The 12426-nt window shown below is 40.0% G+C and overlaps 1 protein-coding gene across 11 annotated transcripts in view; it reads right to left on the minus strand.

Moving 5' to 3' along the window:
• TENM3 (teneurin transmembrane protein 3) overlaps window positions 1-12426 on the minus strand; it is a 2605219-nt gene that overhangs the window by 865304 nt on the left and 1727489 nt on the right. For all 11 annotated transcript variants that reach the window (XM_084760481.1, XM_084760480.1, XM_084760467.1 and 8 more), the window contains exon 8: window positions 1057-1134. The gene's annotated coding sequence lies outside the window, so the exon portion shown is untranslated. The remainder of the gene's footprint in view (window positions 1-1056; window positions 1135-12426) is intronic.

Consider the following 12426-nt stretch of genomic DNA (forward strand, 5'->3'; position numbering starts at 1 on the left):
TCTTATTTCTCACTTACTGTGATAAATACAATGGAGTATTCAACAGACACATTACTAAGTCTTTGGTTGATCTAAGTCTATTTCTGTTTTCTTGGCCCCTTTTGAGGAGTCCATACAAAAACCTTCATCCCATGTTTATTGCCCATTTAATTAGTCATTGCAAAAAGAGAATCTATTGCTCTAATCATAAAGGACATTTGTTGTGAAGATTTAATGTGACAATTACCTTCCCTGATCTTGGGCAGGCTATAATTTATTAAACACAAATATCAAAGGGGATGAATATAGTGCTAAGTCAGCAGTGACCCTCAATTAAACAGGTGTTTAATTGCTGGATTTAGGGAAGACAGCAATACCAGCCCCGCTAGGTGTCAGATTATCTGCCTAACGGCCCTTACACTAATGAAAATATCAGGTAGCCCTCCTCCTCCTAGTTTCCCTTTTTGTTTTTAATTGTAAGTCATTTAATATGACAGTCACTCCAAGAATGGTCAAGCAATTTTTAGTGTTCGAAGTCTGGGTTTGGTTTATCCTAATGGGAGTGGAGAGAAGTTGGCTAGATGGGGCGCCGGGGAGCAAGGGGTGGGGCCCCACTGGGGTGCTGGTGCAGCTAATGCCATTTAACCACGTCTTGTTGCTGGTACATACATGCTCAACTTTGTGAAAGTACATGGGGCTGTGCAGAAACTTGCACATTTTGCAGGATACATGTTGCATTTCAAAACATTTCACGTTAACTATAGCATTCTTCTAGAAAGATATGGAATTTCCACAGTATTGTATAAAACTGAAAGATTTTATGCTAATGCCTAAAACACCCTGTAAGATTTATTAAAAATTTTTTGCCTGATAAGTCTATCTTCTCTCCAAATATACCAAGGCTTTGAGCTTTAAAAATATTTATTTATTTATTTATTTATTTATTTATTTATTTATTTATTTGTGTGTGGTGTGTATGTGTGTGTCTGTGTGTAAAATAGGGCTTAAAACAAAACAAAGCAAGAAGACATGAGCTTTGTAATTGCAGTATAACTTAGAAATGTTTATAGTACTTACCCAAAAAGTATATCCTTCCTCAAGTTCTGTGGCGTGTCACTTGTGTCACCAAAGCAAAGATATCAATGTGGTTCAAGCCTGAAAAAGGAGAACAAAGAAGAAATGTACTATGCCATAAAACATTATTTTAAATGTCTAATCTTCATTGTAGTACATTGATCTATGTAAGACATAAAACATAAGGTATTCATCCACTCAAACACTCAGGCAAAAACAAGCCATCTCGTTACTTGACTTGGCTAGATCCAAGAAAAGTATAATAGCTGTGGAGTGCCTGGGCTGCCCTGATGCTGTTTTTCACATATACATCTGTAATACCGTTTTAAAAATTTTATTAATTTATTCATATTACATCTCAATGATTATCCCATCCCTTGTATCCTCCCATTCCTCCCTCCCTCCAATTTCCCCCTTACTCCCCTCCCCTATGACTGTGACTAGGGGGACTTCCTCCCCCTGTATATGCTCATAGGGTATCAAGTCTCTTCTTGGTAGCCTGCTATCCTTCCTCTGAGTGCCACTAGGCCTCCCCATTCAGGGGACATGGTCAAAGGTGAGGCACCAGAGAATACGGGTTTTTACAGCCAGTATTTGCGTCAGTGGTACCAAGCTGTAGCAAGACAAGGGAAAATCCTTCCTCAAGAAGAGTAGATAAACAAAGCAAAATGCTGATCTCCTAAAGGGAACACAGACGTTATGAGATCAGAAGGCAGAGAAGCCTACTTCCAACAAGGGTAATGGAACACACTTTAAGGACTAGGGTGGGGATAGTGGTTCAGGTACACGGGACAAATTAGTTACATTATAGCCTTCGAGCCTATGGACATGAAAGGGAGAGGAGACCTAATGCATTTTGCTTTGATAGACGTTTTAATAGGTATTGGTAACCCATAAGAAACTTTTCATGCAAGAGCCTGAATCCTTTACTGTCTTGCAGATGCATAGGTAGCAATGTCACTGAGGCTCAGCTGAGCCACGCTTCTGTCTTCATTGGGACTGACTGACACAACTGGGTTATAATGACAAGGAGTAGTGGTCCCCTGAGTCCGTAGCAGAGGAACTGATTTGATCCAGCAGACAGAGTTGCAGGGAAGGGATTATTAAGGCAGTGACATCTGATGAAATCGGGATGTAAGACAAGACAGTAGGGTGTATGGAAGAGGAACTGGGGTAGACTCATTTGTGCCCAGGGAGAGGACGTTATGGGGAGGGGAAGTGATCTTCAGGAGAGCCAGGTATCGGAAAAATCAAGCAATGACTTTTTTGTTTTGTTTTGTTTTTTTGTTTTTTTGTTTGTTTGTTTGTTTTTTGGTTCAAATTGCCCTCAAGTCATTTATTATAGGTACATTTAAGCACACAATCTGGTAACAGCTCAAGCTCACGTGCACAACAAGCACATGAGACAGGGGTTGGCTCTCTCCCATGGGGTGGGTCGCAAGTTGAGCTCCTCATTGGTTGGCATTCCCTCAAGCTCCCATCCATCTTGATCCCTATACTTTTTGTAGGCAGGGCACATTTTGAGTCGAAGGTCCCGCCTGGCTACAGGACAGAGACCCCCTAGGTTAGGAGTCTCACCTAGGGTCACCCCGATAGACTCCAGGAGCTTTCTCTGTCTCAGAGATGCTGCAGCATCGATTACCTTTCTCTCTCTTAGTCTTCCCCTCCCCACTCTTCCCAGATCTGATCCCTATCCCAATACCCTGCCCCACCCCCACGCCCCAATGCCCTCCTCTAAGCAATGAGTTTTAGAAAGGAAGACACGTTTGGAAAGTGGAACGCTTTGAAATTTCAAGCAGGGGTCACTCTGGTTAGATCCTCCTAGGTCATCACAAAAGCTACAGGGCTACAGAGCTTGAGCGATACTCAGTTTTGGCACATGAATATTAGCAACGAAAATCTGCCCCAAATCTGTGTATTTTTCCTGTGCCAAACCGCTTGTGAAGAGCTTTGAAGTCACCCTAGATGGAGCTGTATTACGCATGGTGGGTAGTTCTTCCTGTGAATTCGGCTCTTTTAGATGTTCTTAGATGTTGGTGTGACACTCAACACACCAGGAGTACCTCCCAGTGATTAAACTTAGTATAGCAGGGTTCTTTGCTACAGGTAATTACATTTAGTGCACTACAAGTCTTTACAGGTGTTTAAATCTAATGCCCTAGAGGTTCCTGTGCTTGATTCAAATGTGTTCTTCCTTTAAACAACCTAGAGATTTGTCGACATGAACCGGCGCAGGGCTCTGAATCATGCAGTATGCCGCTTTGGGCTGTCACGTCTAGGAAAAAGGACGAAGGATCGTTTAATTGTCCGTGTGCCGAGTTCTAAACTAGAGGTCAGTGCACATCAAAATTTAAGGATTCCCTCAAGGCTTGGGTGTGACTGTGCAACTAGAAGACTCAGTTTAATGCTGGGGGCAAAAGACCAACCTGCAGCCAGAACAAACACTGACTCCACTGTACGTTCAGGAGTTGACAGAAACGATTGCGAGAGGATGCGTATGGGGAAAGACGATGTGTCTTTCTCACAGACTCATGAGTATTAACTAATTGAACCTTCTCGTCTACCACAAAAAGCAGATGTTGATTGGTTCCAAATAAAATGGATCAGGTAACAGAAATTCAGAAGATTGCTGAAGACAGCATGTTATTGTGTGCGGAATAACTACGCATGCGCGCTATTGAGTTCAGCCATACCATCGCTATTATGGTTCCCAAATATCAAGTGACTTAAAATAATCACTTGCAATTACCTTCCATCTTGAAAAAAAACCACCCCCTCTTGATCTCCCTTGCAGATGTATAGAAAGTAACCACGATCTAGAGCAGTGGTTCTCAATCTGTAGGTCATGACCGCTTTCTGGAGTCACATGCCAGATTGTCCTGCCTATCAGATGTTTACATCACAGTCCATAACAGTAGGAAACTTACAGTTATAAAAGTAGCAGTAAAATAATTTTCTTCTGGGTGTTGGGGGTGTCACTGCAACACGAGGAGCCGTATTATTAAATGGTTGCAGTCTTAGGAAAGTTGAGAACCACTATTCTTGAGATTCAAAAAAATCTTGTTGGGACAACTTATAACCTATGCAGTTTTGTAAACAGTCACAACCAAATGGATTATGGCCTCACATTGCCCATTTACAGTGCTCCTAGATTTTTTCCCTATATTTTGAGGTTTCTCCAATGAGTCTGCTTGCATAGACATTTGGGGTGCATTGAGAGAAGGACAGTTGTACAGACAGAGGCATTCTGACCAGATTTCTGAAACACTACAGACCTTGGGACATATATCTAAAGATCAGAGGGAAAAAAGTCTTTGATGAAAATAGACAGAGTGGAAAAAAATGGTTATTTCTGTCAGCACTAAAAAGCTGAGAGAGTCTCTGATTAAGGTCACTGTCAATTTCATCAATGAAGGAAGTGTTTTAGCAAGCAGCCAACCCCTCATTTTCCCCATTCTTGGTGCAGGCCTGTGATGATGACACTGTCAGCGTGCCTATGAGCAAGCACAAAGAGGACCCAAGGGTCAACTAGAAAAGAATCTTTTAGCAGAGCACCAAAAAGCTGTCTGAAATCGACTCTACATAGTTCTCCTATGTCTTCTTATCCCCTATCGCCTTCAGAGCCATCACCCTCAACAAACTGACAAGAAAAAGAAGAGGATGGGGGAAAAAAAAACCTAACCAAAAGCCAAATCAACATATTTCCCCTATGGCTTCTCTGGAAATAAGACCTCAAATCTGTAGGCTGAGTCTTTCCATTAAAGGTTTATTCGAGAGCAACAACCATTGATAGACAATATTAAGAGGTAAATTCTTTACCCCAGTGAGCTGATTCTCAGAACCATATTGCTAGTTATCAATCTGCGTGGCCTAGTTTGCAACTCAAGTGAAATATGGTCAGTGCTTTTCATAATTGTGAGTCCCACATAGGGACAAAGACACTTGTAAATTGACTTTGGTAGCACTTGGATAATGTAATAGAAATTGTTAACAGGACGGAAATGTAGTGATTTCACATTAGAATGCAATTCCCTTCATACAGACAGCTTGCATGTTTGGGCACGTAGATGTCACAGACCCCAGTGTGACACACTGAATCACCTCACTGGTGAGCAAATGGAGAACAATAAACAGAAAATGTGGCCTGCTAATTTGGTGTTGTTAATCCGAGGACCTTGGAAAGGGAGGTTGTTCTCTAGGAGCAGAGCCGCTTAAGTAAGCAAGAGCAATATAATACTGTGTAGGCTGTTGAAGACTTCACTGCACGCTGGGCCTCCACCAGGGACAGATGGATGCTAAGATACAAGTCAAAACCTGTGAGGACTGCTCGCCTTCCACATCGAATTGCCTCTCATGCACCCTCACCTCACCAGGCCTCTTGGAACTCTTGGTAATTGAACCAAGTAAGAGGAATCATTACAGAGCCCCCCCACACACACATACATAATAAATATTGTTTGCTCCCATTTTTATGCCCTCTTCCCTCTCCCTTGCCTTATTCAAACCCCTAGCTTCTCCTCTTTTATATTCATGTCCTGCCACCAGTTTTACATCTAGTCTCAAGCAGGTGGTACTTTGTCTTTTGGGACTGGCTTACTTGATTGTACTTCGTGTCTGGGTTGAAACAAAGACTGACTGCAGGGATCGACTTAGTTTCTCACTCTGGGTTTCTAGATGTGGCCTTATAAAGTCCTTACTATAAGATGTATTTTGAAAGTGGAGACAGGCCTCTGTTTCTTCCTCAGATACAAACATTTCTCTCTCTCTCTCTCTCTCTCTCTCTCTCTCTCTCTCTCTCTCTCTCTCTCTCTCTCTCTCTCCTCCTCCTCCTCCTCCTCCTTTCTCCCCCACCTCCCCTTTCCTTTCCTCTTTTGTAGCTTGGTTTTACAGCCACTAGCACCTGAGAGCACAAAGGTGTACATGATCTCTCTATCTTGGAAGAGCTCTCCAGCCCTTTACCAGTGAACCCACACTCAAGTCCCTCAAATTCTATGGTGTCTGGCAGACTCTGGTGGCACTGCCAGGTTCTACTTGATGGTTGGAAAATTCTTCTTGCCTTCTGACTTTGCATCATGTACACTTTCATCAATGATGAGTAGCTGCTTGTATCTGCTGAGGTAGTAGAAGGTGTTGTCCATTAACTGGTACTAGCACGCTGCCAGAATTAACTGTGCTAGACCATTATTCTGCCAGGACATCTGCCTGCAACCTGGCGCTTCAGAGCTTGGCTGTGTTCCTGCTACATAGGTTCATAGAAAAATCATCAGATTTCCTGAAATCTAAGGAGGGACAAAAGCTAGGAATACTGCTTTCAATTTGTCTGGGTTACAGACAAACTTACATGAATTAACACTATACATACATACATACATACATACATACATACATACATATATATGTTATATAAAGTGTTTTTCCTGCTAAGATATTTTTTATTTTTTCTTCTGAATAGAAATAGATTGAGGTATGTCTATTCTTAAAAGAGGCACAGCCCAAAGATTTGAGACCCATTGCCTTAAAGGTGCCTGGAGGTCGGGCACAAAGGGTTTCATGAGAGACACACTTAATAAAGGGACTGTTGGCTGTTGCCAGGTAATTTTTGATCTTGTATCCAAGAGAAAGCTTTAGGAGAGTTAGATGCCCCAGAAAAAGATGTCAACAGCATCCAAACTCTTGACAGTCTTGCCAAGAGTCAACTTCATTTGTACATCAGAGAGGCCAAATATGTTTTGGTTTTGACTTTTTACCCAGATGTCATGAGAACTGTTATCATCTTTGCTTTTAATTCTTTTTTTGGGCCCATTTCCAGATATCCATTTTGTGCTGAGAATGTAAATTATATTTCCTATTTGTCCTCAAACCAATGCAGCATTTCTTTATGCTCTTTAGGCATGATATTTACTGTGTTTGTGACATTTTTATTCAGTAGTCAGTACTAATAAATCTTCCTGAAAGTAACAACGTCATTGTGATTTTGTTGACAATGCATTGCTTATGGTTCTTTGAAGAAGCCTGAATGTTCAGTGACAAAGAAAAACAATCAAAAGGGAGAAACGTGGTTATTGAAACCATCTTATTCATCTTGCAACTGGTGAAATTAATATAGTTAACAGACTGATTATTTCTTCCAAATTCATTCTTTTCAGAGTGTGATTAAAGTGGTATTTTTAAAATCATCTAGGCGAGAGTCTGTAAAAATCACCCCCGCCCCGACCCTAATACAGTTATGTGTGCAAAACACACACAATTTACTATCATTTGCCTCTGCCAGACTTTGGCCACTCCTCTGTGCTTTTGTTCCAAATGTCTGAACTGAGCTTCTTTATTTTTTAAACACTTATTGTTATTCTTTTTCTTTTTTAAAATTTACATTTAATTTATTACAAATATATATAATAAACTACCTACAGCAAGAAAAACCCTGAAATAACCAGGGATTATATAAATGTTACATTCATAGTATTTTGTCTATTTGTATTTGGTAACCTTAAAGAAAACATCTTTCCTATCTTGCTGCATTTAAAATTCAGAATGTAAATCCATATCTATCATATCTCATCTTTATCAACTGAAAACATCTATTTAGACCTAAAAACATCTTAACCCCCAAACAACTAGGCTTAATTGTAAAACCATCTCCATAAGGAGGTTCTTTGATGCTCATCATCTTATTTGAGGTAGGCTGGGTGCTCCCAGGAGTTAACCTGTCGTATTGAACTTCTCTTATTTGTGCTTGCACTCATGTCCACATCAATAAGAACTGCCATATTGACTTCTTATGGAATATACTATCTTGCCACTGAAATGCATTGTTGCTATGTTTTGTGTGTCACAGATTTTATTCTATGAAAGCTATTTGCTATTGGATTAACCTGAATGTGTACTTTTAATCATCAAAATAAAAAAGTAAAAGTAGTAAAAATAATGTAATTTATTTCCATTCACAATGGAATGAGACAGTTATACTAACGTAATTTTATTTTAACTAAGAAGACACATATGAAAAGCTATCTCTAACAATGTCTGGCACATTGTAAGACCTGAAAATATGTTCATTCTTTTTTTTTTCTCTCATTTTCACAGCAGATTGGTTTGTGACAAAGCTTGTTATATATTCCCCACCCCCAGGATATATTTCAACTCATAAAGTTTAGCAAATTAGATAGGACTGAGGGGAAAAAAAGAAAGGTAAGATACTGGAAAAAATATATAAAAAAAGAATGAAAATATTTTTAGTGTGTCAGCTAAATGTATTTAATAAAATTTTTAATTTTTATTATATTTCATAAAAGCATAGGAATGTATGGAAAATTATGGTGTACTATGCCCTTCAGTTATTTAACACAGTTCTTCCTAGCCTAGTGTGATACTTTCTCCTGGTGCACATATGTATGTTTGTGTGAACACATTTGCCTAATCAAAACTCATTGTCTCATTTTTTATTACCGAATTTAAATATCTACTTTGTCATTAATAAAGCATTTAAAATGACTTGAATTCATAACATCTGACCAACTAACACTATGCTCTTCAAAACATCTTAAACAACACAACAAAATATAATAGTTTCCATCCCAACCAGACAAATTGATATCGAAGAAGTCCTCTCATAGGCAACTAAATTTGTCAGTAGTATCACTATAAAGCTATTAATCAAATGGCTATGAAACATGCTACCAAAACTGTCCTCCTGTAAGCCATCAGTGAGCTGACTAAATTAAAGATCATGGGGCTATTAAATATTGTGAATCAGTTGCCAAAAATTGGGGAAAAAAATAGAACAAAGACATTTTGACCATTCATGGACTTTGGAAGTATTAGGAACTTTGATGGAAAAAAGAAAGTGAAGGAAAAGAAAAAGATTAAACAAAGAAAGAACCGGGATACTACTGACCGACACGCTCTGTTCTCCCAGCCTTGCTTGCCTGTTGCCCATGGAATGAACATTTTAGTTGTATCGTAAGTTTCTTATATTTTCAAAGGCAGTAAAGAAGATGCATTTTACATCTGCTAAAGGCTTCTGATTGGCACACACACTGAAAGATTGCCTCACATTTGAAAGGAGAATGTTCCTCAGGAGCCATAGCCATGAAATATTTATTACACCTTCTTTCATAGAAAAGAGCGGGCTGATTTTGTGACATAAAGCTCACTATTAACACCGACGAAATTACACACCGTGTGTTAAACATCATTCTTAGGAGATAAATGAGGGCTTGTTTGTTGTAGATGATCAGAGAGAATAATGCAAGTTACAGTTTGTAGTATTCTTGTAATATACTGTATAGCAGAGTTCCTGTAAATATTATATATGCTTGGGCTTTGCAGTGCAGGAGACATAGGTCTTGAAAAAGATTTCTTAAGAAAGACAGTGTAAAATGATTTTCTTTCTGGACTTATTAGCTATACCTCTGAGTATACTTTTATTAAGCGAAGCAAAGACTCATGTGCTTCCAAATATTGTTCAAATCTCCAAAGCCAGCTGAATAAATAAACATTATGTGATCTGTAGCCCAAAAGTCTGCAAATGACTCCTTGGGATGTAAAAAATAACTATGATTCCTTCTAAGTATTTCTTGGAGCCAATGATCAGCAGTTTTGTTTTAAGTTCTGGGACCCCTGAGTCTCCATAAAAATAACTTTGAAATATTATATTATGTGTGAAAATTTTACACACATGCACATTTATAATCAGCAGACAGGGCCTCTGCCCTTCTTCAACCTGATAATCAACCGTAGGACCTACTCAAACATGAAAAAAAATGAAAGATTCAGAACTGTGAAGCACATAATCTCAGTGCCATTTAGAGCCATGTGTCTTTCTGAAATCGTCTATTACTGCAAATCTCTTGGTTATATTTCTATGGAAGTGTCTGTTTCTCATTATCAAAGTCTAAAGAAATTTGATACAGTTGTGTAACACTTGGCAAAGGAGTCTAAGAAAAATGCATCCCATGGTTTTCAGCTTATCTTTTCTTTCCAAAGCAGTAACTACTGTCTGACTTTCCTGCTTGGGAGACGCCAACTGGGACGGTGACGGGTGGGGGGAAAAAAGTCAAACCAAAGCAAATGAAGCAACAACCCTTTGCCTGAATCAATCATAGATGTCAGCTTTTAAACAACGATCATGGTTAACAGACACTAGGATAACATGAGCAGGGAGAATGGTTACTTATTAAAGTCACCTTTCCCTTGGATTCTCTGAGTATTTTTGAAACAAACTTGCCAAGTACAATGATGTAGGGGCTGGGAGTTGGCTCAACTGGAAAAGTGCTCATGGTGCATGCCTGAGTGCCAGAGTTCCTATCCCTAGCACCCACAAGTTTCTATCTGTAACTCTAGTGTTGAAAGACAGAGACGGATGGATCCTGGGAACTTACGGGCTGGCTAGCCTGCCTAATCAATGGGCAATCAGCACAAGTGAGCTCCAAATTTAAGGTAGAGGGTCATTAAGGATGATACCTAATGTTCATCTCTGGCATCCACAGGCACGCATATGGATACACCCACACAAATGTGTACACACACACACACACACACACACACACACACACACACACACCACATACATGTGTGCGCACATGCAATCAAGAGGATGGTGGTATCATCAATAGCTGAGATTTCCAGGGTTCACAATTATAATCACAGTCATTAGCAACTGCTTTCCATAAATCAGATTAAGGACTCGTGGGGAAGGCCTACGCTGTGTTCTTCATTCGTAGTTTCATTCAGAACCCAGGGCTACCCATGATTCTTTCTCAGAAGCAAAGACAAGAGTCTGGAGGAAGTTGGTGAAGAAGTTCAATGCGTCTCCTTCCAACAGGTGTGCTTCGCCCTCCCCAGTTCATGTAAGTCTAAGTCGGTTAATTTATAATTTATTCAGATATTACACAGACTGAAGGCAGACAACTCTAGATGCACATCTGATCAATTAAGACAGAACTCTGTTTTTGCAGTTCAAGCTTTTAAAAAGCATTATAGTTAAAATACACTGTGAAGGCATGCTGGGATAATTGGTTGTCAAAGTACACTGGTACCACTGAGTAGCCTTAAAATAGCAGGAAATACAACTGAACACTAGAAAGGAAATCACTATTTCACTTTTTCAAATAAAACACATTGCACCTCTGAGTTCACAATGGGGTATTTGCTGAGAGCCTGTAATTAACTCATAATGATGAGAACTGCAGTGATAAACGTTTCCTTCACCAAACACTCACTTGTTTTCATAATTTCCTACGCTTTCCCTACGTCCTTGTCAGTTTTCTTAGTTAGCTTGTCACTATGAATCAAGAAAATAATGGAGAAGAGGGCAAATAGTTTTTGTAGACGGGGACTATTTGTTTTAATTTTTACACAAAGGACTTGATAGAAGCAATTACTTTATTAGGTAGCTTATAAGCCAGTAGCAGAATGAGTGGGGGGGGGTGGGGGGGGAGGGAGGGAGCTTTGACACAGTTGTAGGATGGTTTTACTTCGGAAACTCAGAACCAACCAAATCCAAATGACTCTCAAGTCTAGCCACCGATCGCAGCTGTTTTCTGAGTCATCTCCTGGCCTGCACACAGCTGTTGGGTTAATCTCCCCAAATACCTCTCCATCATGTCTCTCCTCCAAACTCTGCAAGAACTGCCCAATACCAAGAGAACAAATTCCACATTCCTCACCAGGCATTAAGCCCTCTGCAATCTGCTTCCAATTTTCTTCTCTTGCCTCATTTCCCACTGTTCCACTATACCATAGAAGCCCAGGTGAATTCCCTGCTCCGGTCAGCTCCATCTCCTTTGAAAGGCTTTAGGCTTGCTTTCTTCTTTGCCTGTGACTTTTTTCCGCCCCCTCCAAATCTCTCCTCCAAGTCCTTAGGTGCTAGTTTGGATCAGAGAGTGTTGTCTCGCCTGATTATCCGATCTGGAACATGTCCTGGCTCTGCATGAAGCTGTAAGCTGCACGTGAGCAGGACTTGACCTCCTCCTTGCTTGCATGCCCTGCCATTTGTGTTCTATGGTACTTTCTGAAGAGCCATGAGTAGGGCAGTCATTACTGTTAACAGTCAGAGAGATAGGCCAGAATTTACTTTGCCCATCTGTATCATTTAGAAATAACTATTTATGATGCAAGCCCCAGATTATTACTCCCTGGTTTCTCTATAACCTTCTGAAAGTGAGAGTATGGGAGAAGGTAAAGTAAATAAATCACAAAGCATTTGCACTGAATCTGTAGAATCTATAAATATAAACACAACGTACTTAGTGACCGGGATTAGAAGTGTATGCAAATGATAATCATAAATGTAAAAAAACACTTCAGAGAGGCAGTGCCAGCCCATGACACCATGTTATCATTCCCCTTGGTTGTTCCAGCCCTTGGTACAGT

This window comes from Acomys minous (assembly GCF_964271855.1).
Source record: "Acomys minous genome assembly, chromosome: 15".
NCBI classification, from domain to species: Eukaryota; Metazoa; Chordata; class Mammalia; order Rodentia; family Muridae; genus Acomys; species Acomys minous.